At 42.6% G+C, this 25,833-nt stretch overlaps 1 long non-coding RNA gene across 1 annotated transcript; it reads right to left on the bottom strand.

Moving 5' to 3' along the window:
• Positions 1-574: 574 nt before the first annotated feature.
• LOC115086139 lies at positions 575-24,266 on the bottom strand. The gene is made up of 3 exons (XR_003855101.1): positions 24,153-24,266; positions 2,904-3,032; positions 575-738 (listed from the first exon to the last, which is right to left on the bottom strand). It is a non-coding gene; the product is annotated as an uncharacterized LOC115086139 (long non-coding RNA).
• Between the last annotated feature and the right edge of the window lie 1,567 nt (positions 24,267-25,833).

The following is a 25,833-nucleotide window of genomic DNA, read 5'->3' as shown; positions in this document are numbered from 1 at the left end:
AGTTTATCATTTTGTATACTAAATAACCATGTAAATCATTAGTGAGTTATATGTTTGATGGGTTATGGTTTTTTTGAATTTTGCTACTGCATATTCTAACCGCCTTGATATTAATTTGAAAGTCGGTATAGAAAGTTGAATGAATAAATAAATAAATAAATATTAAATTCAAGGAAATACACCAAAATCTAATCTCACCACAAAACAGGTGTAACCCTAAATCCAATGAATACTAATATCACACCTGACAACAAGTGTTAGAAATGGACAGAAATTGTTTTTTAAAAAAATATATATTTTTATGTAATTTTTATATTAAAAATGCTCCCCCACAAAGGATTAATAATACCTAAAAAGTAGTTAAGGAATGGGTTTATAGTTTCATATAAAATTAGCAACCATTACCTACACAGATAATCAGTGCTATGATATAAAATATAATCAATAACTACCAATTACCTTCCATCCTATCTAAAGATTTTAATATTTTATTGGATGTAGTTTTTAGTAACAATTATTTGGATTAAAAAAAAAAAAAAAAGATTACTCTTAAAAATATACTTTCAAAACTCCTTAATGGGGCTGCGTTTCAAACAGTGTCCTTCATCAGAGGATATTTCTTTTCTCTCAATGTGCCGATGTGTTAACTGATGTAAAATCTGTCTCCACCACGTTGAAAAATCCATGAAATGGATAAGCATTAAATGGCATCCATTTCTTATATGTACATAATCTGACCTGGAAAAGACCAATCAAAACACCTCTGCTTAATGCATCAATCACAACGTGAGACAAAAGCACTAAAGGGTTAATTGCAATAAAATATGTGCATTCAAACACTTACACATAAATGGTAATTATACCAACGATGTCCAATTGGCCCGCCCACCTGTCCATTTCTAACACTTGAGTTGTCAGGGGTAATTTTAGTATACATTATCAAATTCATTCCAGAATAAGAATGGGAAGAGAGGGAAAATAGGAAAAGATGAGTAGAAATGACATCCAGAAAAACAAATGATAGCTGACCATTATATAGAAGTAATAGTAACCCCCTCGGCTGGAATTGCTACAGATTAGAGATGTGAATCGTGTGCCAGATTGTCTTAACGATCAGGTTCGGCTGGGGGGGGGGGGGGGGAATCTGATCGTTAAGATATGTGAATTGGAATAGTTTCAGATTCCAATTCACATCGCTAATTTTTTTAGGGAGGCCCGCGCCGCTAAAAAAAAAAACAACCCACCCCTTAGCCTCCCCCACCTTCCCAATCCACCCAAAACCTTTTAACATTACCTGGTGGTCCGGGGGGCCTCGGGGGACGATTTCCCGTTCCCAGGCATCAGCTGCGCTAAAATAAAATGGTGCCGATGCCCCTTTGCCCTTACCATGTGACAGGGTATCCGTGCCATTGGCCGGCCCCTGTCACATGGTAGGAGCACTGGATGGCTGGTGCCATCTTTAAAGAAGGCGCCGGCCATCTTTACTCATCAGCCCCTATTATACTATATAATAGGGGCTGATGAGTAAAGATTATACTATATAATAGGGGCTGATGAGTAAAGATGGCCGACGCCTTCTTTAAAGATGGCGCCAGCCATCCAGTGCTCCTACCATGTGACAGGGGCCGGCCAATGGCACGGATACCCTGTCACATGGTAAGGGCAAAGGGGCATCGGCACCATTTTATTTTAGCGCAGCTGATGCCTGGGAACGGGAAATCGTCCCCCGAGGCCCCCCTAGACCACCAGGTAATGTTAAAAGGTTTTGGGGGGGGGGGTCGGGAGGGTGGGGGGTCTATTTAAAGGGTCGGGTGGGGTTTTTTTTTTTTAATCGGACCATCGGTGCCATTTTAATTAGTGGCAGCCAAAATGGCGCCGATGGCCCGAGAGCGGGACGTCATGCCTGGACCCCCCCATTGGACCACCAGGTAATTGAACATTTTGGGAGGGTAAGGAATTGGTTTTAAAGGGTCGGGGTGGGTTTAGGGGTTGTTTTGGTGTGCCGGTTTTCCCACCCTCCCCCAAATAATTCCCGTGCCCTATTTAACAATTTAGGACGATTTATGACGATAAATCGGGGGCATTTGTATTGTATCGTGCACTCTGACGATTTAGGACGATTTTAAAATTATCTGACGATAATTTTAATCGTTCAAAAACGATTCACATCCCTACTACAGATTGGTTAACCCGTCATTCATCCAGAAAGGATCACAGCTGTTCCAGACCAAACAAGAAAACTCTAACACACTGGTATTTAACAATACACTTATAGACCAATGCAGAAAGGTGCATTCTGGCCAACACACAGTTTTGCCTGCATTTGAATGCTCATTTTGTGAACATAAATTTTACTGCTGATGCAGAAAGGAGTTTTACACTCACAAAATGTGCATTCTAAAATGGGAGTACGGGTTAGCACCCTCACATGGAAATCCTCATGCAAATGATGGCATTAAGCATTACTCCCTGATGCAGAGGTGCATTGTCCCAGCCAGGATTTTCTTAGCATTGGAAACTTAACTCCAGTGTCAGAGATGGAGTTACGTTTCCAGAGCTATTGTGCTAGCACTTTAAGCCAGTAAACAGAAAAAAAATGGAGGGAAAAAAGTAAAAAATACTTTGCAGGTACTGACTTATCCAGGTAAGTGGTGGAAGCTACTGCCACTTACCCGGAATCAGTCTGCCTATCAGAGTCGCCCCTCACATTCCTAAGTTAAAATGAACGAATGCACATTTAATAAGCAACCCACTTTTTTTTTCTTAACTGTTTATTTAATGAAAAGAGGCATTACACCACAGATACAGTGTCAAGCAATACATGAAGTTATAAAAAAAAATCAAAACTGTTACAAAACTCCCAATGTAATAAGGGAATTAAAAAAAAATGTAATACGCCTTACCTCTAATTTGAAGCACCTCCAGCATCATGCTGCATCCAAAGAACATGGCTGAATTTCCTGTACCTCTGAACTCCTTTTATAGGTCCTCCAGCTGGGGCTTCCTGTGTCGCTGGCTGATGACATCACATCCTGCATGAGTATATAAGGAAGTCCTTTGTGATCAGCCAGTGATTCAGAAACAGGTCCTCCTTCTGCTTTCAGTTCCGGATCATTTCTCTCTAGCTCCAACCTTGCCTTGCCTCCATTTCCATTTTCAGCCTTGCCTTCTGCTCTAGTTCTTGCTCTTGCTTCAGGCTCCCCGGCCACATTCCTCTCTCCGCCTTGCCCCTTGTTTTCCTCTGGACTGATCTCTTGAGCTTTTCCTTTGCCTGTTATCTGACTGTCTCTAAATGTTGCCAGCCCTGACCTCAGCTTGATATTCATCTCCGCTTGTCCTTTGGCCTATCTCTGGACTCCTTTCACTCATTTTGACCATGCCTAATTTATGCCAGCCCCCAAACCCAAGGGTTCAACCTGCAGGGAAAGAGGTTGATAAAGGTGAAGTATAGATTTTGTCTCCAAGTGCATCCGCCTACTGGTGGTGTGGGTCTAGTGGGTTCGCCTGTTAGTTTGAGTCAATCACACCTCAGTGCAAAGGGCTCACTGAGATGACAAAAAAGTTTAATCTGCGCAATAAAATTGTGCACTGAAATCCAGCACACATTGTTTTAACACCCAGATTGCTGCATTGGCCTACTAGATGGAAATTTAAGTAGAACGTTTGCCTCTATTGCCACAGCTTGTGCTTTCATGAGCAGAAACATTTTCCATTTTCTTTGAGTCTCTTTACATAAATCAGAAAAACCCATAATTAGCTGGCCATAAATTAAGAGGTCCTTATTATGAAAAATTGTCCTTTATGTCCAGTCTCTATCTAATTCCAGGAGATCTTTCCTCCTGAGTCATTTTCAGAAGTACCATGACATTCACACTGACTGAAGATATCAGTTATCCATGGCATTCTATTTAAAGAGAGGTAAATTACTCTCAAGGTGGGTGGCATAGGCATCAGGGGGAAATTTAAGATTTTTTTGCCAAATATGTTCTAAACATATCCAAACATAGCTTACCTTGATGATTTAGGAAAATATACAAAATTGTATTCTCCATATTCTCTGGCGTTTTATGCAATGTTGTCTTTAACAAGGGAAAATCAACTTGTTTTATGGAAGTAGTTTTAACCTCAAAATTCTGAAAACATTTTTTACATTCTTCCATTTCCTTATTCTGATAAAGGAATTTAGCAGAGGATCACTCCAAGAAGATACATAGCTGGGTCTCCATCCATGAGACCTCAATATAGAAAAAAAAAAAAAAACTAAATAAATAAAATAATATGGGGATGATTGAGGCAACCTTGGTCAGAAACTTCACTGACTCAGTTACCTGTACTTCCACAGAGAGGCATTGCCCAGCAAACAACCCGTATTCAGGAGCCTACTTTTTGCCCAAGGTGTCAGTCCCATTGCTGGTAAAGCTGCTGTACTCCCAGTCTCTACCAAAGTGTTAGCAACTTTAGCTCTGCACTCTCTTCCACAGCCAAAGCATCTCCATGCTATTCTAGTGCGTGCATCATGCTATATTCCAGTTGCAATAATTTAATTTGTGAACCTGATGTCAATCAGGTAAGGTAGCTGATTTCTTTTGTGAGCTCAAGAATGCTCCAGAATGCAGGAGAGCTAGTCTCATGTGCTCCTCCTTTGGCTCCTCTCCATCAAACAAACACATCCATCTCAACAATCCACCACATCTATCTCATCTATGTTCTTATGTACCCTTTCTGTGAAAAAATATGTACTGACATTGTTCATGAGGCTACCTCCTTGGAGCTTTCCTTTCCACTGAAAAGGTTCACATTTTGGGGCAGATTTTCAAAGGGGTACGAGCATAAGATACTCGCGTACCCCCCGAAAACCTGCCCCAAGTTCCCCCTGCATGCGCCGAGCCTATGTTGAATGGGCTCAGCGGCGTGAGCAAGTCCAGGGGCATTTCGGGAGCGTGGCCAAGGCCTCTGAAACAGCTCCCGGGCAGGCGTAACTTTTAAAACAAAGGTGGAGGGGGTTTAGATAGGGCTGGGGGGGTGGGTTAGGTAGGGGAAGGGAGGAGAAGGTGCGAGGGGGTGGAGGAACGGAGGCAGGCTGCGCGGCTCAGCGTGCGCAGGCTGCTGATTTTGGGCAGCCTTGCGCGCGCCGACCCCAGATTTTAAAGGCTACGCGCGTATCTATTAAAATCCAGCATACTTTTGTTTGCGCCTGCTGCGCAAACAAAAGTACGTGCGGGCGTACTTTTATATAAAATCTACCCCTTTGTGCATTATTACTTTCTTTCAGGTATTTGAATGTCTCTATCATATCTTCTCTGACCCTCTTCTCTAGGGTTACAAATTTAGGTCCTTAAATTTTACCTTATATGGCTTTTGGTGCATATCCCACACCATTAGCACCTTAGCCACCAGCGTGCATTTATGGTAAATTAGAGTGTTGGACCGGAGCATGATATTCTCTTTCATCCCATAGGTCACACATCATGGCTAGCATGCAAGTATCCTTCTCAGTGAGGAGTTTGAGCTTGTCTTGCAAAGGCCTTTGTAAGAAATCCATTAACAGCAATACCTCTGGTGCCAGACCCTGCTTTTGATAGAAATCCTCCAACTTACCTCTAGGAGATTCACTATGAAGGGGACCTGGCCCAGTTTAAGGACAGTGGACCCTTCTGCTGTGGCATAGTTGATGCAGCCTAGTAGGTGAGCCCTACTAGGCCCACACCAGCAGCTGGGGAACATGCCCTTGACTGCGACTAGACTGGAGCTACACCTATAACAGCCCCGTTCCCTGCGGTTTGAGCATTTGGATTCCAGAGGTTGGCAGGACTTAGGTGAGGGTCCCACAGGGCATATAAAGTGAGGGAGTCTGGGGCAAGGCCAAGGTCTGGACAGACTGCAGTGAGACAATTACCAGGAGCTAGCCAGAGGTCAAGGTAGATGGCAAGCAGGGCATAGACAGAGTTTGTAGGTAAGGTCAGAGGCAGGAGGTAGGCAAGAGGGAGATCTGGTTCCAAGGCAGTGGTCAGTGACAGGCGGCAGGGCAAGAGGGAGAACCAGGTCCAAGGCAGCGGTCAATGGGGAATAGACTGAAGAAAGACTGAGAAGAAGGAAAGCCAAGAACAGAGCAGGCTGGATAAGGCAGGATAGACCAGGCAAGGCAAACAGGAACCAAAGCAGGAACAACACGCACTGCATCCAAGCAGGGAGACCTGTTGCCGAGGCAATCCTGTGGAGCATGTCTGGGCCTTTTGTACCTCGTGATGTCATCGCTAAGCACCAACAGAAGGGTTTCCTGCTGAGGGAACTTCATAAGGGGCCACACTGTGCACACCTAGGGAAGCAGGGTTGTAGATGGTGGCATTCCTGTCTCTTTGAAGGCCATCAGCATCCTGGGCTGCATGCTGCCAGTTGTGGATGACCCTGCGACTGAGATCCTCTATGGCATTCTTGAAGAGTTTCAGGACTTTTGCTACCAGCCCCATGTACAGCGCATGATGATGCCCCACTGGGCAGTCCACACCTACTGTATGTCAGTTCCATAGACAAGTTACAAATGGCTTTCTGTTGATCCACCAACATCTGCAAACTTGTGCCTTCATCCTGAATCAGGTGGTGTAGAAGCACTCCCCACTGCTTCTTGCTTTTGACAGAGGTGATGCTGATTCTTCACTCTTCAGTGAAAATGCTCCACTATTCCTGCCCCTATCATTTCCTTCAGGATTGAGCTGCCAAATGTTTGCCACTCAGCCTCAGGGCATCCCTTACTGTTAGGAGCAGCAAATGTGCAAAGCAAGGGATCCCCTCATAGTTATCATCTTCCACTGCATTGATCATGATAATGGTCTGTAACCAAAAAAACCCAGGAATAACAGTTCTCCTTCTCTGACCTAACTGCCAGCCCTCTATCATTATATGGGTTTTATTGTTAACAGCTTGGAAAACTGCTTTACAAGCAGTATATTGAATTCAATAAAGAATAATAATAATAATGATAATAATATCCTCCATATTACTACTAATATATAGACTGGAGTATGGCTCTCATCTATCACCTGGGTGTGCATCAGAGCCCATTTATACCCTGCTAATCTGCCCCCATTGGAGGTGCTGCTAGCTCCTACCTCCAAATTGTCATATAGCAAGCTACTATAAACCAGATTCCTGCACCCCATGAGCTTATCATGTCTTGGAGCCCTACAATGTGGACCAAGCTGCATCTGGATCTGAGTGATGTGTTTTGGATCTACCAAAAAGGGATTTTCAACCCTGCAGAGACAAGGTAAAGGAATATAAAAATACATTAAAATGGGAGGAGACCAAGATGGCCTCTGATTAAGAAGCAAACCGAGAGCTCTCTCTCTCCCTGTTTTGTCTTTTTTTTTCAGTACTCCCTGATTGTATCCAACAGCATGCCTCATACCAAACATAAGGCTAAACTTCGTGAGAATACTACTGTACCTTTGGAGATGGAATTAGACCAGCAGAGAATTGAGACCTTCTTTGCCTCCACGCCGACATTGCAGGGAGCGAGGGCCACTGTGGGAGAAGGCACAGAGCGGACACCACCCTCTTTGGCTGAGGAGATCTCGCTTAGCCCCAGCGCACAAGCAACATAGTCTCCTCCATTTGGCTTGGCTCCTGAGAGCCTAGAATTAGCCCTGGCTTCCCCCTTGGATGATAGGGGAAAGCTTGTTTTGCAGCAAGAAGAACTTGAGGCCACAGGAACATCCTTGGTCACTGCTTCAGTCCCAGTGAGTATTACTGCCATTGGCAATGGCTTTGTGGATTGAGAGGCGTCTGTGAGTATTGCAGGAAAGATTCCAATGGGGGACTTGGACATTAACATCTCTGTGAGCGAAGATGTTGCAATTCCGGGAGTTTCAGGTGGTCTACCAACGTTAACAAAACCTGCCATTATTACATTGGATAGTGTCTGGAACGCTTTAGTATCTATAGAAGCAGCTATTGTTTCATTGACTCAAGTATTACATGATTCTAACAAACCTGGGCTGGAAATGGAAAAACTGGTTTCATCTCATGAAACTAGATTGAATTCTAAAGAAAAGAAGATTTCTTCCTTGGAGAAAATCCAGCAAGGATTGGTTCACTCTGAAATTCTTCATGCAAAAAAGCTTGAGAATGTAGAGAATTCTCTTAGGTGTTTAAATCTAAGGGTTCTTAATTTTCTGATTGTTAAATAACACCTTTGGTAGATTTCTTTAAGAATTATCTCACTAATGTATTAAAGATACCGCCAGAAGCAATGACTATTGTAACTAAAGCATATTATTTGCCTGTGAGATGGATTCCCCTGGAAATTTGTCTCAAGCTCATTGATCTATGAATATTACTGATGTACTGGAATTGACTCAAGAAACTGAAATTCTACAAAGAGTTACTATGCTAGTGACTTTCACGAACAACAGAAATACTATCCTCAGGTTTTTCTTTAGAAATAGAAGTCTCTTATTTCATGGGCAGAAGATCTGGATTTATCCAGATGTTACTAGGATAACCCAGGAACGAAGGAAAACATTTCTATCAATGAGATCCGAAGCATTGACACATGGTGCCCGATTTGTACTATGCTGTCCATGTAAAAGTGTATTGAAATATCAAAATACCAATTATGTCTTTTTTGAACCATCACAATTGTGGTCTTTTCTGGACTTGCACACATAAGGTTTACTCATGTTGATTGGCATTATTTGAAAGACAGTGGTTAGATACTTCATATTTCTTTTTTGTTTATGATACATTGATATTCTGCTCTTTTTTTTTTTTTTTGGTCTCCACCCTATTTCTTATTGTAATGAGGAATATCTTTTTCTTCTCTTTTACTTGATATTCTTATATTTAAGAATATATATAATCCTCACTTACTGGTACAAAAGTTACTCTTGTGTTTGCTGTAAATTTGCAATAAAAATAAACTTATTTTAAAAAATACATTAAAACCACTGGGCCAGATTTTAGTAGGTATGCGCGGGCATATATTTGTGCGCGCAACTCGGCACGCACAAATCTACGCCCGATTTTATAAAATGCGTGCACAGCTGCGTGCATGTTATAAAATCTGGGGTTGGCGCGCGCAAGGGAGTGCACACTTGTGCACCTTACACGCCCCGATGGTTTTCCCGTTCCCTGCGAGGCTGCTCCGAAATCGGAGCAACCTCAGAGGGAACTTTCCTTCCGCCCGCCCCCCCCCACCTTCCACTCCCTTCCCCTATCTAACCTGACCCCCAGCACTGCCTAAATCACCCCCACCTTTTTTTTTTTTATTTATGTCTGCCTCTGGGCAGGCATAGTTTGTGCACGCCAGCCGAGTGCCGGCGTGTGATCCCCTGGCATGGCCGCTGTGCTGGAGGCCTCAGTCCCACCTCCGCCCCGCCCCTTTTTTCAAGCCCCGGGACACACGCGCATCCCGGGGCTTGCGCGCGTCACCGGGTCTATGCAAAATAGGCTAGGTGTGTGTAACCTTTTTAAAATCCACCCTACTATGTGCCCTCCTGTGAATGACAAATGTTCTGCAAGAACTAGCATCCATTATTCACACTTTTAACAAGTTGGAAAAGGGGCTCTGCTGTTTGGCCTGCTCAGAGAGCAGCACTACATAACCAGCAGAGGAAGAAGTCAAAAGAATACTGAGAGACCATTTAAAGAAGAAAAGGTGCAAATTTGGTTGGGTCTCTGTGTGTGAGGGGGTGGGGATAGTCAGGGGTTAGAGATAGGAGCCAGAAAGAGATGAGTGCATCTGCAGCCCTGCAATCACTTCTTCTCCTGAAGAGCTAATTATCAAGAGGGAGAGACAGAAGGAAATACGGAGAGTCAGAAGTCTGCACTCTGAGGAAATAGAGACACAGATATCTGTTCTTGCCTTATAGTCAAACTACATGTAAAATCCCAACAAGGGAAAGAGGAGCCAGGAGCTGAGAAACTGAAAGAATTCCTTTCCAAAGATATCCAGGCCCAGGAGCACATGGCTGGATCACCCTCCTAAGAGACTGAGTCAAATCCTTTAAACTTTGCACAGAGAGTATCTTTACAGAGGCAGGAAATGGTTTATTTCCTTGCCTTTGGTCACAAATTTGGTATCTCATCTTAACTGCTTCAGCTTATCAGCTGAAGTCAAGCATAAACCCTTGCTGGCAGGAACAGCCACATGAGATAGTGCTGGGAAAGAGAAGTTGATGGACCATGGTCTTTCTGTATGAGAATGAAACCAGGCCCACTTTCTATTTAATACCAAATAAACCATTTGAGGAAGCTCCCTAGGTGAGAGAGACCTTTCACAAACTGCAGTGCTCATCTATTTGGTTTGTAATCTAGCCAGCTCCACTATAAAAAATTATTTTCCTGATTCATTTTTTCCACACAATTTTGTGTGTTTGGGACAGTGTGCATCCTCTACAGACTGATGACATCGTGGTGGATCTGTTCCCCCCCCCCCCTTTTTTTTTTTTGAGTACTCGGGGTAAATAATTTTTGACAGTTGTGTACTTCACTGACTTTCCTCCCACCACCTTTCTTTTTTTGTGCTCCTTGTATTTTTTTTCTATCTGAGTATGTTGGTTGCCATGGTTAACAGGCCATACATACCCACTGTTATTTTTGCAATCCTTGATTAAAATATGAAAACTGAAAGTTTATATTATACTTCACTAATGTATTTTACCCATTTAATGTTCTGGTTGGATTTATTGTCTACTTACACAATACTAGTAAAAAGGGTTAATTACTGTTTTATTCTGGTGTGATGATTTTATTTGGTCTGTGGTGCCACAAGTGAGAGGCTGCATATCAGTGTCAGTAAGGTTTCCTCCATTGATGAACTTCTGACAGGGAATGCATTTTGCAAAATGCTGGTCCTTCAGAACTGTAAAGTGCTCGAAGTCTTACAGTATTCCCTCATCCTCTCTGGATCCTTGGGCTGTAGTTGAGAGCAGACCAGGAGACAAGGCTAAGGCATTTTCTCATGGGTGCTCTTGACCCTTGCAGTATTACTTATGACCTCCTATGGCTGCTCACTGCATAGCATGCTAGTAACTAGACTAACTCAGATGTCAACATTTACTAGCACTTGAATATCATTTGATTCTAAAAATACAAGATTCATCTGACCATATAAAATATTTCTAATCCACTCTATCCATTTCTCTAGTCAGTGTATAATAGATATACATTATCAGTTAAAACAATACTAGCTAGGGATGTGAATTGTTTTTTGACGATTTAAAACAATCGTCAGATATATTTTAAATCGTCAAAAATCGTTAGAGCCGCGATACAATAACAATTCCCCCGATTTATCGTCAAAAAAACGTAAATTGGGGGAGGGGGCAGGGTGGGAAAACCGGCACCCTAAAACCCACCCCGACCCTTTAAAATAAATCCCCCACCCTCCCGAAGCCCCCCAAAATGTTTTAAATTACCTGGGGTCCAGTGGGGGGGTCCCGGCGCGATCTCCCGCTCTCGGGCCACAGCTGCGTTAAAAGAAATGGCACCGGTGGCCCTTTGCTCTTACCATATGACAGGGCAAAGGTAGCGCCGGCGCCATTTCGGTTCCTGTCACCCGATGTCACGAGTGCAGGAGATCGCTCCCGGACCCCCGCTGGACCCCCAAGGACTTTTGGCCAGCTTGGGGGGGCCTCCTGACCCCCACAAGACTTGCCAAAAGTCCAGCGGGGGTCCGGGAGCGACCTCCTGCATGCGGGCCGTATTGCCAATATTCTAAATGGCACCGGCGCTACTTTTGCCCTCACTATGTCGACATAGTGAGGGCAAAAGTAGCGCCGATTTACGATTTTTTACGATTTAAAAAAAACAAAAACCATGACGATCAGATTTCCCTCCCCCCCCCCCCAGCCAAAATTGATCGTTAAGACGATCGATCACCCGATTCACATCCCTAATAGCCATTATTCCAGCCTTTATATCAGTACTAAATTCTTGTCTGAATAGTAAAGTTTTAAAATTCTGTTTAAATATCTTTATACATGGTACATTCCACAAAGTGTAATTATAACAGCATAAATTGTATTCTGTACTAAAGATAACTAGTGTCACAAAATATTTCATACACAGATGATACTGCTGACTCAGTCACTTTAAAAGAAAGCACACACACACACAGTGCTGTGTGCTTCTTGACTAATCGACACAGTGAAGCTGAAACAGCTAGTGTTAGTCATCCAGTAATGTGGACAGACACACATGATAATGCACTCAGTCACTTCAGAAGAAAGCACAGTGTGCTGTGTGTTTTTTGATTAACTGAGCTAAGTGGCATACAGTATACCAAATCTGAGATAGCTAGTGTTACAATACAGTTAGTCACCCAGCACTGCAGTGTGGACAAAAAGATGATAATGCAGACACACTCACTTTAGAAGAAAGCATGCATATAGCACTGTGTGCTTCTTTATAAGCAGGCTGTTGCAATATAGTGTGCTCAGGCCAGCGTACCGGGTAACATTCTATTGGACTCACTAAAATAACCCCCGATGCAATATGAACATAAGAACATAAGAAATTGCCATGCTGGGTCAGACCAAGGGTCCATCAAGCCCAGCATCCTGTTTCCAACAGAGGCCAAAACCAGGCCACAAGAACCTGGCAAATACCCAAACACTAAGAAGAACCCATGCTACTGATGCAATTAATAGCAGTGGCTATTCTCTAAGTAAATTTGATTAATAGCCATTAATGGACTTCTCCTCCAAGAACTTATCCAAACCTTTTTTGAACCCAGCTACACTAACTGCACTAACCACATCCTCTGGCAACAAATTCCAGAGCTTTATTGTGCATTGAGTGAAAAAGGATTTTCTCCGATTAGTCTTAAATGTGCTACTTGCTAATTTCATGGAATGCCCCCTAGTCCTTCTATTATTCGAAAGTGTAAATAACCGATTCACATCTACCCGTTCAAGACATCTCATGATCTTAAAGACCTCTATCATATCCCCCCTCAGCCATCTCTTCTACAAGCTGAACAGCCCTAACCTCTTCAAGCCTTTCCTCGTAGGGGAGCTGTTCCATCCCATTTATCACAACACGACCGGTCCGTGAAGGAACCATCTTCGGACCCGAGTAGGAGCTGGGAGAGAGGCCCGCGCAGCCGGCGCTCGAGCCCATCGGGGTAAGGCCCTTAACTCTCGCCCTACCACCGTGGGCCCCGCCCCGGCCACGCGGGGATCCTACCTTTGCGCTGCCCTTTTCTGCTCGGACAGCAGCTTACAGCCGCTCCTCGCTGCCTCAATCCAGCCCCTCCGGCCGAGCGACTCGATCCGGGGAGGAGTCCACCAGGGTTGGGCCTAGTCCTGCAGACCGACCGACGCCGCCTCTGCCTCCGATCACCGAAGTCGCGCCGCTGACGTCACCCGAGCGCGCCGGCAGAGGATTTAAAGGGCCGACACGCTACCAGGCGCCCTTTTCTCACAACACGACCGGTCCGTGAAGGAACCATCTTCGGACCCGAGTAGGAGCTGGGAGAGAGGCCCGCGCAGCCGGCGCTCGAGCCCATCGGGGTAAGGCCCTTAACTCTCGCCCTACCACCGTGGGCCCCGCCCCGGCCACGCGGGGATCCTACCTTTGCGCTGCCCTTTTCTGCTCGGACAGCAGCTTACAGCCGCTCCTCGCTGCCTCAATCCAGCCCCTCCGGCCGAGCGACTCGATCCGGGGAGGAGTCCACCAGGGTTGGGCCTAGTCCTGCAGACCGACCGACGCCGCCTCTGCCTCCGATCACCGAAGTCGCGCCGCTGACGTCACCCGAGCGCGCCGGCACACGTTTAAAAAGACGACACGACACCAGGCGCCGCGCGCCGGGCGTCGCGCGCCGAAGGAGCGCGACAAAGGGGCCTGCCCCTTTGTGCGCCCCTTAGTGCGGACCCTAAGAGCGGAGCTGTACCCCACAGAGGCAACCAAATTCACAGCACAACATTACCAAACAAACAGTTAGCATTCAGACTACCATTCCTACAAGCAAGCCCTTTACAACACAGACAACCCTATGAGACGCCGCAGTCTGCACTAACGACACAGCGCCAAAAATAATTCTTCACTGCTCAGACAACCGGACTCCACATTTGCAACAAAACTAACTAAACTAACAAACACTACCACCAGACAACTCAACTCTACCCAGACTACCAGACGCTACCACCAGACAACTCAACTACTACCCAGACTACCAGACAACGCAACTACCAGACAACGCAACTACCAGACAACACAACTACCAGACAACTACCAGACAACGCAACTACCAGACGCTACCACCAGACAACTCAACTACTACCCAGACTACCAGACGCCACCACCAGACAACGCAACTACTACCCAGACTACCCAGACTACCAGACGCCACCACCAGACAACGCAACTACTACCCAGACTACCAGACGCCACCACCAGACAACGCAACTACTACCCAGACTACCAGACGCCAACACCAGACAACTCAAATACCACTCAAACAACCATTTATTGTGAACTCAGACAACTCAACAAATACCTAGACAACTAAAAGCCACCAACTAATCAACTCAGCTACTGATCTAACATCCAGTCGCCACATCACTGACAACTCACAACTGACAACTGACAACTCAGCCAATCACTGACAACTCAGCCAATACTCACTAACACCACTTTCGCTCCTAACAATGCAAACAATGTACCACGGTCTCCCTATACCGATTCGCCATCATAGAACAATACTCTCAGGAAAACCAAACATACTCTACAATCAACGAACCTACAAATCCCTCATCCCCATCATGATTACTCCAATCACACAACTTCTAGGATTCACTCTGTTCTCACTGATTCTATTTAATGCTCAATCACTATCCAAGAAATCTCTGATTTTAAATGATCTTCTCCTAGATACAAACCCAGACCTATGTGCTATAACAGAAACATGGTTTAAATCTACAGATATAGCATTAATTAACCAACTACCAACTCAGACTTACGACTTTTTCTCTATCCCACGACAGAAAAAAAGGGGTGGGGGCATTCTCTTAGCAGCTAAGAAAGATCTTAGATTCTCTCAGCACCCAATCAAATCTGACTCGAAATTGGAAACAGGTTTTTTCAAATCAGACTCTCTACTAATCCTTCTAATATATGCCCCCCCAGGACTTCTAGAAGCAGATCCATCACCACTCCTAGAAATCTTAGCTTCATATCTAAAACCAGACTTCCCAACGATAATCCTAGGAGATTTCAACCTGCACGTTGATAACCCCACACTCTCAACCAGCTGCGAAACCATTCTTACAGCCATGTCTGCAATGGGATTCAAACAAATAATCAATGAACCCACCCACAAAGCTGGTCACACACTGGACCTAATCTTTGTGAACCCAGGTATTACACATACAGTACAACCCACATGCCAAAAAGTTCCCTGGTCAGACCACTCTTTAATCTCCACCACCTTCTCAATGACCCAAACGAATAATAAACACTCCCCTCAACATTCATTTCTTTACAGAAAAGTATGCCCCTCGGATGAACTCAGCAATCATCTAATCACGGAACTCTCACACATAGATGTCACATCACCTAATACAGCCGTAAATTCCTGGTCCAACATAACAGAATCTGTGGCAAACAAACTGTGTCCATGGATAACAAAAAAAGTCAAACAAGGTGCATCAAAAAGGCAGCCATGGTTTTCTAACGAACTCAAAAGCCTTAAACTTAACCTACGTCAAAAAGAAAGTAAATGGCGGAAAGCTCCTTCCCCCACTACACTTTCTACATACAAACTCGCCCTCCATTCATACAAGAGCTCCACTCTAAAAACAAAAAGGGACTTCTACGCTCAAAAGATTCATAACATTATATTCGACTCTAAAGCGCTATTCACATTTGTCTCCAATCTAACTCATGAAAACCCTTCTGACATACCACCTAACCAAGCTCAAACAAAAGCTGATGAGCTGGCACTCTTCTTCAGTAAGAAAATCACGAACCTGCTATCACAATTAAAGCCTAATACAGGCTCACCAGCTAGCAATTACGTACTCCATAATAAAGACATTTCCCTCCAATCTCTTGAACTCACCACTTCCTCAGAGATCCAAACACTTCTGAAAAAAATGAAACCCTCATCGCATCCATTAGACCAGATCCCGTCAAAATTACTACTGCTAATCCCGGACACCATAACCAAAACCCTAGCAGACATCATAAACTGCTCATTCACCCAGGGTTTCTATCCAGACAACCTCAAACTAGCATCCATCAAACCGCTCCTTAAGAAGCCTAACTTGGACCCCAATGATCCCAACAGCTTCCGTCCAATCTCAAATCTACCTTTCATTGCCAAGGTGATGGAGAAACTAGTCAACACACAACTATCGGATTACATAGAGGAACACGGAATTCTATTCCCTACTCAATTTGGTTTCAGAAAGGCATCAAGCACCGAATCCCTTCTCATTTCACTGACTGACTACATTATATTGGGCCTAGACAAAGGACAGGCCTTCCTTCTGATTCTATTGGACCTATCTGCAGCGTTCGATACTGTCAACCACGCCATATTACTAAAACAACTGGCAAACATCGGTATTGCAGGATCAGCACTAACATGGTTCAAGACATTCTTAGAAAACAGAGGTTTCAAGGTTAAAATTCACAACAAAGAATCCCCCAGATACCCATCTTCGCAAGGAGTTCCTCAGGGTTCCTCCCTTTCACCGACACTTTTCAACTTATACCTTCTCCCGCTTTGCCAATTGCTAAACAAATTGAACCTTAAACACTTCATATTTGCCGACGATGTCCAGATTCTGATCCCCATTAAAGAATCCATCACTAAAGCTCTAGAACTTTGGGAAAATTGTTCTCATGAAATCAACGATCTCTTATCCAGCTTAAATTTAATTCTAAACCAATCAAAAAGCGAATTCATTCTAATCTCTCCAGACAATTGCAAAATCACTACAAACCCTCCAGCCAACTTGCAAACCTCAAAAGTAAGAGATTTAGGAGTTTCCATAGACAACCGATTAAATTTTAAATCATTTATCAACCAAACAACCAAAGACTGCTTCCACAAACTGCACGTACTAAAAAGCATAAAACCCCTATTTCACTTCCATGACTATAGAACAGTGCTCCAAGCAATAATATTTGCTAAAATTGACTACTGCAACTCGATTCTTCTAGGCCTCCCATCAGCACATACTAAACCTCTCCAATTGATACAGAACACGGCAGCAAGAATACTAACAAACAAAAGGAGAAGAGATCACATTACACCAGTCCTCAAAGACCTTCACTGGTTACCAATCCATTATAGAATAATTCATAAATCCCTCACCACAATCTACAAGAATATCCATGGGCTGGCTCCACTCGATCTACAAATAGCTCTCAAAAAACACTCCTCCAATAGACCCATCAGAGAAGCTTATAGAGAATATCTACAGGTACCACACAACAATACCACCCAACATATAACATTGAGAGATCGGGCCTTCTCCACAGCAGGTCCCCCACTATGGAACTCAATCCCCTTAGAATTAAGACAGGAACCATGTCTCCTAACCTTCAGAAAGAGACTGAAAACATGGCTGTTCATGAAAGCTTTTCCAGACCCTTAAGGATTCTCTTCCAGCAATTGCAGCAAAATCTAATACAGCAATACTGAACATTTTCTATCAAATAAAATATTTATTTAAAAGAACAATTACTTAATTGAACATTCACTTCCAAACGGAATCAATCACTTCAAACCAATCACTACAATGTTCTAATTCTTATTAAACTTGTTTATCTTTCCTTTAACTCTAATCCCAGTTAGAATAACCCCTGTTTATTGTAACTTTCTCTTCCGTGCACTTGTTTTATACTACTGTAATGTATACTCTTATGTTTTAGTTATGTATGTTATAATGTATTGATGTTATAATGTATTGATCACCCCTTGTTTTATGTAAACCGACATGATACGTACTCCCGTGAATGCCGGTATAGAAAAACACAAATAAATAAATAAATAAAATCATTTTGGTTGCCCTTCTCTGTACCTTCTCCATCGCAACTATATCTTTTTTGAGATGCGGCGACCAGAATTGTACACAGTATTCCAGGTGCAGTCTCACCATGGAGCGATATAGGGGCATTATGACATTTTCTGTTTTATTAATCATTCCCTTCTTAATTCCTAACATTCTGTTTGCTTTTTTGACTAATGTAGCACACTGAGCCAACGATTTTAAAATATTATCCACTATGATGCCTAGATCTTTTTCGTGGGTAGTAGCTCCTAATATAGAACCTAACATCGTGTAACTACAGCAAGGGTTATTTTTCCCTATATGCAACACCTTGCACTTGTCCACATTAAATTTCATCTGCCATTTGGATGCCCAATTTTCCAGTCTTGCAAGGTCCTCCTGTAATGTATCACAATCCGCTTGTGATTTAACTACGCTGAATAATTTTGTATCATCCGCAAATTTGATAACCTTACTCATCGTATTCCTTTCCAGATCATTTATATATATATTGAAAAGTACCAGTCCAAGTACAAATCCCTGAGCACTGTTTACCCTTTTCCACTGAGAAAATTGACCATTTAATCCTACTCTCTGTTTCCTGTCTTTTAACCAGTTTGTAATCCACGAAAGGACATTGCCTCCTATCCCATGACTTTTTTTTTTTTTTCGAAGCCTCTCATGAAGGACTTTGTCAAACGCCTTCTGAAAATCCAAATACACTACATCTACCGGTTCACCTTTATCCACATGTTTATTAACCCCTTCAAAAAAATGAAGCAGATTTGTTAGGCAAGACTTCCCTTGGGTAAATACATGTTGACTGTGCTCCATTAAACCATGTCTTTCTATATGCTCTACGATTTTGATCTTGAGAATAGTTTCTACTATTTTTCCAAGCACTGAAGTTAGGCTCACTGGTCTATAGTTACCTGGATTGCCCCTGGAGCCTTTTAAATATTGGGGTTACTTTGGCCACCCTCCAGTCTTCAGGTACAATGGATGATTTTAATGATAGGTTACAAACTTTAGCTAATAGATCAGAAATTTCATTTTTGAGTTCCTTCAGTACCCTAGGATGGATACCATCCGGTCCAGGTGATTTGCTACTCTTTAGTTTGTCAATCTGGCATACTACATCTTCCAGGTTCACAGTGATTTCGTTCAGTTCATCTGAATCATTATCCATGAAAACCTTCTCCAGTACGGATACCTCCCCAACATCCTCATTAGTAAACACAGAAGCAAAGAATTCATTTAGTCTTTCTGCAATGGCCTTATCTTCACTAGGAGCCCTTTTAAGCCCTCTGTCATCTAATGGGCCAACTGACTTCCTCACAGGGTTTTTGCTTTGGATATATTTTAAAAAGTTTTTATTATGAGTTTTTGCATCTACGGCCAACTTCAGTTCAAATTCTTTCTTCGCCTGTCTTATCAATGTTTTACACTTAACCTTATTTTCTTCAGATGGATCCTTCTTCCAATTTTTGAAGGATTTTTTTTTTTTTTTTTTTTGCTAAAATAGCCGCTTTCACCTCACCTTTTAACCATGACGGTAATCGTTTTGCCTTCCTTCCACCTTTCTTAATGTGTGGAATACATATGGACTGTGCCTCTAGGATTGTATTTTTAAACAATGTCCATGCCTGTTGAACACTTTTAACCTTTGCAGCTGCACCTTTCAGTTTTTTTCTATTTTCCTCATTTTATCAAAGTTTCCCTTTTGAAAGTTTAGTGTTTGAGCTGCAGATTTACTTATTGTACCCTTCCAGTTATTAGTTTAAATTTGATCATGTTATGATCACTGTTGCCAAGTGATCCCACCACCATTATCTCTGTCACCAAATCCTGTGTTCCACTAAGAATTAAATCTAAAATACCTCCCTCTTTTGTTGGTTCCTGAACCAACTGCTCCACGAAGCATTCATTTATTACATCCAGGAACTTTATGTCTCTAGCAAGTCCTGATGTTACATTTCCCCAGTCAATATTGGGGTAATTGAAATCTCCCATTATTATTGTACTGATAAATTGGTTTGCTTCCCTGATTTCTCTAAGCATTTCATCATCTGTCTGACCATTTTGTCCAGGTGGATGGTAGAATACTCCTATCATTATACTCTTACCTAACACATATGGGATTTATACCCATATAGATTCTACTGAGCATTTAGTCTCTTGTATGATCTTTATCCTGTTGGACTCTATATCCTCCCAGACATAAAGTGCCACACCCCCACCAAGTTGATCCTCCCTATCATTGCGATATAATTTGTACCCTGATATAGCACTGTCCCATTGGTTATCCTCCTTCCACCAAGTCTCTGTGATGTCAATTATGTCAATCTCATCATTTGCTGCTATACACTCTAACTCTACCATCTTATTTATTAGATTTCTGGCATTGGCATACAGACATTTCAAAGTGTGTTTTTTATTTGTATTAACAACCTGCTTTTCAGTTGTTAGAGATAATTCGGAAATCATTAGTTTCGATGATTTTTTACATATAGGCACATGGACTATGTTTGCTTTTAATGGAACCTCTCTGTTGGGATGCCCTAACTCTCCTGTTTCATTAGTATCCTTCAAGGAAACATTTCTCCGAACCATGCACTCCTGAGTAGGGATGTGAATCATTTTTTGACGATTTAAAAACATCATCAGATATTTTTTAAATCAAAAATCGTTAGAGTCACGATAAATCAGGGGAATTTCTATTGTATCGTGAAAAATCGTAAATTGGGGGAGGGGGAGGGGGGGAAAACCGGCACACCAAAACAACCCTAAAACCCACCCCGACCCTTTAAAACAAATCCCCCACCCTCCCGAACCCCCCCAAAATGTTTTAAATTACCTGGTGGTCCAGTGGGGGGGTCCCGGCTCGATCTCCCGCTCTCGGGCCATTGGCTGCGTTAATAAAAATGGCACCGATGGCCCTTTGCCCTTACCATGTGACAGGGCAAAGGTAGCGCCGGCGCCATTTTGAATATTGGCAATACGGCCTGAGTGCAGGAGATCACTCCTGGACCCCCGCTGGACCCCCAGGGACTTTTGGCCAGCTTGGGGGGGCCTCCTGACTATGTCATACGGGCGACGTCGGCCCGTATGACATAGTGAGGGCAAAGGTAGTGCCGGCACCATTTTGAATATTGGCAATACGGCCCGCGTGCAGGTCGCTCCCCTACACCCACACATATGTTTAAAAATCTGGCCCACAACAGCGTCGAGGAAGCAGTAAGTGGGGGGAAGGGCAGCTGAGACTCGAGAAGCAAAAGGAGCAGTGCTGGTGACCACCCCAGGCGAAATTACTCTCTCCATGATTTGGGCAGCACTTAAATCCTTAGAGACTGCTATAGGAGGACTGACAAGAGAAGTTCAAAGTATTAAAGAACAAACTAAACAAAATGCTAATGAACTGGCTATTCAAAAAGAAAAAAATGGGAAAAACAGAAGAGCGGCTGGAAAATGTGGAGAAAATACAGTCAAATTTAATACAGTCAGAAATAGAAGCTAATAAAAGACTGGAAAGAATAGAAAATAATTTAAGAGCTCATAATCTGAGGTTCATTAATTTTCCTGTATTTAGAAACATTTCTCCAGCAGATTTGTTTAAATTATATGTATCTCAGGTATTGAAAATTCCAGATGAAATTAAGCCTGTAATTACCAAAGCCTATTACCTGTTTCCTGTTGATTCTAATCCTAATCAAAGCAATGTGGAAGACATATCTTTGCCAGATATAACAGCCCTTTTGGAATCCTCACAAGAGATGGTGGTTTCTTATAGGAGACCATTACTAGTTTCTTTTGCTTTTTTAATGGATAAGAACAATGTCTTTAAACATTTCTTTCGTAATAACCATGTTTTATTCTTTGGGCAAAAGATATGGTGCTACCCAGATCTAGTTAAACAGACACAACAGCGCAGAAAATTGTTTCTTAATATGAGACCGGAAGTCCTCCAGTTGGGAGGAACTTTTAAGTTACAATTTCCCTGTAAGTGTCATGTTAAGAGTGGGGAACAGAAATACATTTTTTAGAACCTTCCCAATTAAGGTCCTTTCTCGACTCTCGCACCAACCCCACTTAAACTTACTGTTTAGGTGTATGTGAATACATAAGGTGGAGGTAATCAGGGTGTTACAATAGTTGATAGTTTATTATTTCTTTGTATAATGCTCCTCGTTACCAGCTCTCCCATGTTTCCTTTATTAATTGAGTACAATGTAGTTAAATTGTATTAGATAATGAATAATTTTCATTTTGTGTGAATTACCTTAATTGTACCCAAATATTTCTTTAACAAGTGAATACTTGGATGTATCTTAAAAAGCAATAAATAAAAAATTAAAAAAAAAAAAAAAAATCTGGCCCACAGTATCTAGTCCATTGGTTTTCAACCCAGTCCTCAGGACATCCCTAGCTAGTGCAGTTTTCAGGATATTTACAGTAAAAATGCTTGTGATAGATTTGCCTACAATGGAGGCAGTACACTGAAATCTATCTCAGGCATATTCATTCTGCATATCCAGAAACCAGTCTGGATGTATGTGTCCTGAGGGCATACTGCAACTCACTAATCCCTGTTACTGTAACTCTGTGACACAGTAACAACAAGAGCATGGGCTGGTTTCATCAAGCTTTACAAATTGCGACATTTGAAGTATATTTTAGACAGGAGTCATTTTAGGGTCATGATTCAGGTGTTTGTTTTCTCTACTCTGGACTATTGCAATGCCCTATATGTTGGCTTGCCTAAAGGTCATCCAAGAGCACTGCAATTAGTCCTGAATGTGGCTACCCATTTGTTTTCTGGAACCCCTCTAAGGGACCAAATTACTCCAGTACTGAAGTCCTTGCATTGGGTTCCAGTTAGCCAAAGAATTAAATTTAAAGTATTATCTTTGGCTCATCGCATGATCTATAGGGAAGAGCAAGAGTATTTGAAGGCACAAGTGACTTGGTATCTTCCACCCCGGATGTTCCTTCTGAGGAGACTTGGTTGTTATCTGCTCTTGGAGTCACAAAAATTAGATTACAGGAAACTAGGAATAGGCCCTTCTCTTCTGTGGCACTGTCTTTATGGAACGGTCTCCCTGTGGCGTTCCCTTACTTACAGGACTATAAGGTTTGTCGAAAGCAAGTTGAAGGGTCACCTATTCCGTGCAGCTTTTGATTGACTTTGTGCAGTTTTTATCTGTTTTGTCTTTAATGTATATGTAAACTTAGAAGCCACTCAGAACAGATGACTGGAAACTGGGCGGGTTAGAAATTACTGCAAATAAATAAATAAATAACAGGCAACAGTCAGCCTACCTTTTTCCCCCATCTAAATGTTTCTATAAACTTTTTCTTTCACTCTCACTAACAATTTAATAAAGTTTCTCTCCTCTCTCTCTGACATCCGAGAGAAAAATTGCACAAAAAATGGGGCCTCCTCTCTAAGTCCAGCTTTCCTTTCCGTTTCAGGCTAAAAAAAAAAAATGAGGCAATAACATTGGGATAGGTTGGTTCAATTGTGTTTCACCTTGATTGTTCATGCTCCTTCCTGGTCTCTTCCCATCCTGGTTATGCTCTTCTTAAATTCAAGAAAAACCTTCATTTTTGTCTGCCCTATAGAATTTAATGTATTGAAAACCAATTGCAAACAAAACTTTTTTGTTATTGTCAGAGGACCCCTCATTTTGTTTGAAATGAAAAGAACTGAAAATTAATTATCAGATTTTACCCATTAGTTTTAAATGAATGCACATCTCTATTGCAGGATTCTGGATGGACCCAGGATAGATGACTCCCAACCAAGGACTGTCGCTGCAATGATCAGACCAAGTATAAAAGGAATATAAAATAAGTAAAAAATCCCCAAAGTAGTTGCACATGAAAGCTCATGGTGCCAGGGACCAAATGTGATTTTTTGATTGGAAGCCCAAAGGAAAGAAGGAAACTTGCTAAGTCAAAAAATAAAAAGATTGTGCTTTTCTTATACATGCAACAGGGAACCATGTCCAAAACACAGAACAGAAACTAAGCAACAGCACCCAACTGCAAAACAGAGCACCTGCCACACCAGCAAGAAAGTGCATTTTAAGTCACTCACAACCAGTCTTCCTATTCAATGACAGACATGTAAAAATAAATACTCACAGAGTAACTCTCTCTCACAAGGCACAATTTGTCCTCATCTGGGTTCTCTTTGAGACTAAGTGGCCCCTATGCCCCACCATATTGTTCTTCTGATGGGAGTGAGAGTACTCCAATTCGACTAGTAGAATGGGGGTGATTATGTCTGTACCATTCTAGAAAACATAACAGAAATTAGTTTGTGGCCTTTATAAAGTAACATCAAAATGCTAATCCATTGATACTGTGCAGTCTCACCCTGGCAGCCCACATTGGCCTCAACAACAATTTGTGAGAACCATATATTTCACACACAGAAAGACAGAGGAAACAACATGGAATAACTGAAACTGGTAGGGGTAGTCACTGGTTGCCCTGGTACTGGGTACAGGGAGATCAGCTGCAGATAGGCAGACAGAGGGTACTTAGTAGTGGTGCCAATGGCTGCAGCCCTGACGTCAATGATTGGTCTCATTCAAGCAATGAGCGTTAGTGCTGCATTTTAATAGTGTCCTCCATTACCACTAGGACAGTGTTTCTGAGCTGTTTAAAAGGACCACATCTGTTTATGTTCCTTTGGCAAAGCTGAGAAACACCCTGTTCTCATTTCTCACCACGATCAGCTTCCTTTCTTAAAGGGGCATCAAGAGTGAGGCAGTACTCATTCTCCAGGCTCTCCATATGCAGTTTGTTTCTGAAGGACGTTTGATTACATGCCGCATGATATGCAGTAACCCTAAACAAAACGGAAAAAGTAAGCGATGAAAGGGTTTACAGACGATGTAGAAGTGTATAGTGCCCTGCCAGAAGTAATCTCTCTGATGACAGAGCCCCATGTTTTAATATGTGACTGTTGGGGATGCTGTACGGGTGTTACACAGATTAAACTCGTGTGAGAAAGAGGAGGCTTCATTTCAAGGGCCCTCTCCTTGCTGTCTTGTGCTGATAGCTGTCAGGTCATGGAACCAGTGCCAATGGTAATTTTGAAAGATCTGTAAAAAGAAAGGCATCTGCCATTTCTCAACTTTCATGAGAAAGACAGTTGTTATTGTATGAAGGAACTAAAAAGACTGCATAGATGAGAAAATGTGTTTCATAATGTTTCGAGACATGATGACCTTCCATTCCAGCAGCTGTTTCTGCTTTGTAGCTTGCAAAGCCACTGACACTTTTCTCTGAACTGTAAAAAGCCTTTTCCCCTTGTTCTTTCCCCATTATGCCCTAAGGAGCCTGGAGGAATACATTTTTTTTCAAAGAGCATTTAAATGAGGCACACTGGTGATTGAAGCTTCTCGTTCTGAGTTTGCACTGACATCCTTCAGGCAGCATGCTTGGTAGCCTTCCTCTGCCTTTTTCTAAAGGGAACCAATGTCAGAGGAGTGACTTTGTCAGGACAGCTTTCAGTAACCTGAAAGTAATATCCTTTTAAAAACTGCCTACAAGGTATGAGGTTGCAAAGTGCCCAGATACATACACACCTGTGTTTTCTGAAGTCAGCAGAATGGAGCACGACTCCATGCATAGATTAGAAAATGTATTCCACAGATGGCGTTTTCCTCCCCTAACTTAAAGATAAGCCCAGGATGACTCTTGGCAATTTAGTTAGAAGTTTGTGCACTGTGAAAACCCACACACATGCTTCGTCAAACCAAGGAGGACAATTTCAGCCAGGTCAAATACTGTTTAACTGGGTAAATGGCGCTGA

The sequence above is a fragment of the Rhinatrema bivittatum genome, chromosome 2 (genome assembly GCF_901001135.1).
Source record: "Rhinatrema bivittatum chromosome 2, aRhiBiv1.1, whole genome shotgun sequence".
NCBI lineage: Eukaryota > Metazoa > Chordata > Amphibia > Gymnophiona > Rhinatrematidae > Rhinatrema > Rhinatrema bivittatum.
The sequence above is the reverse complement of the archived record's forward strand: the minus strand, read 5'-3'. Positions and strand labels throughout refer to the sequence as shown.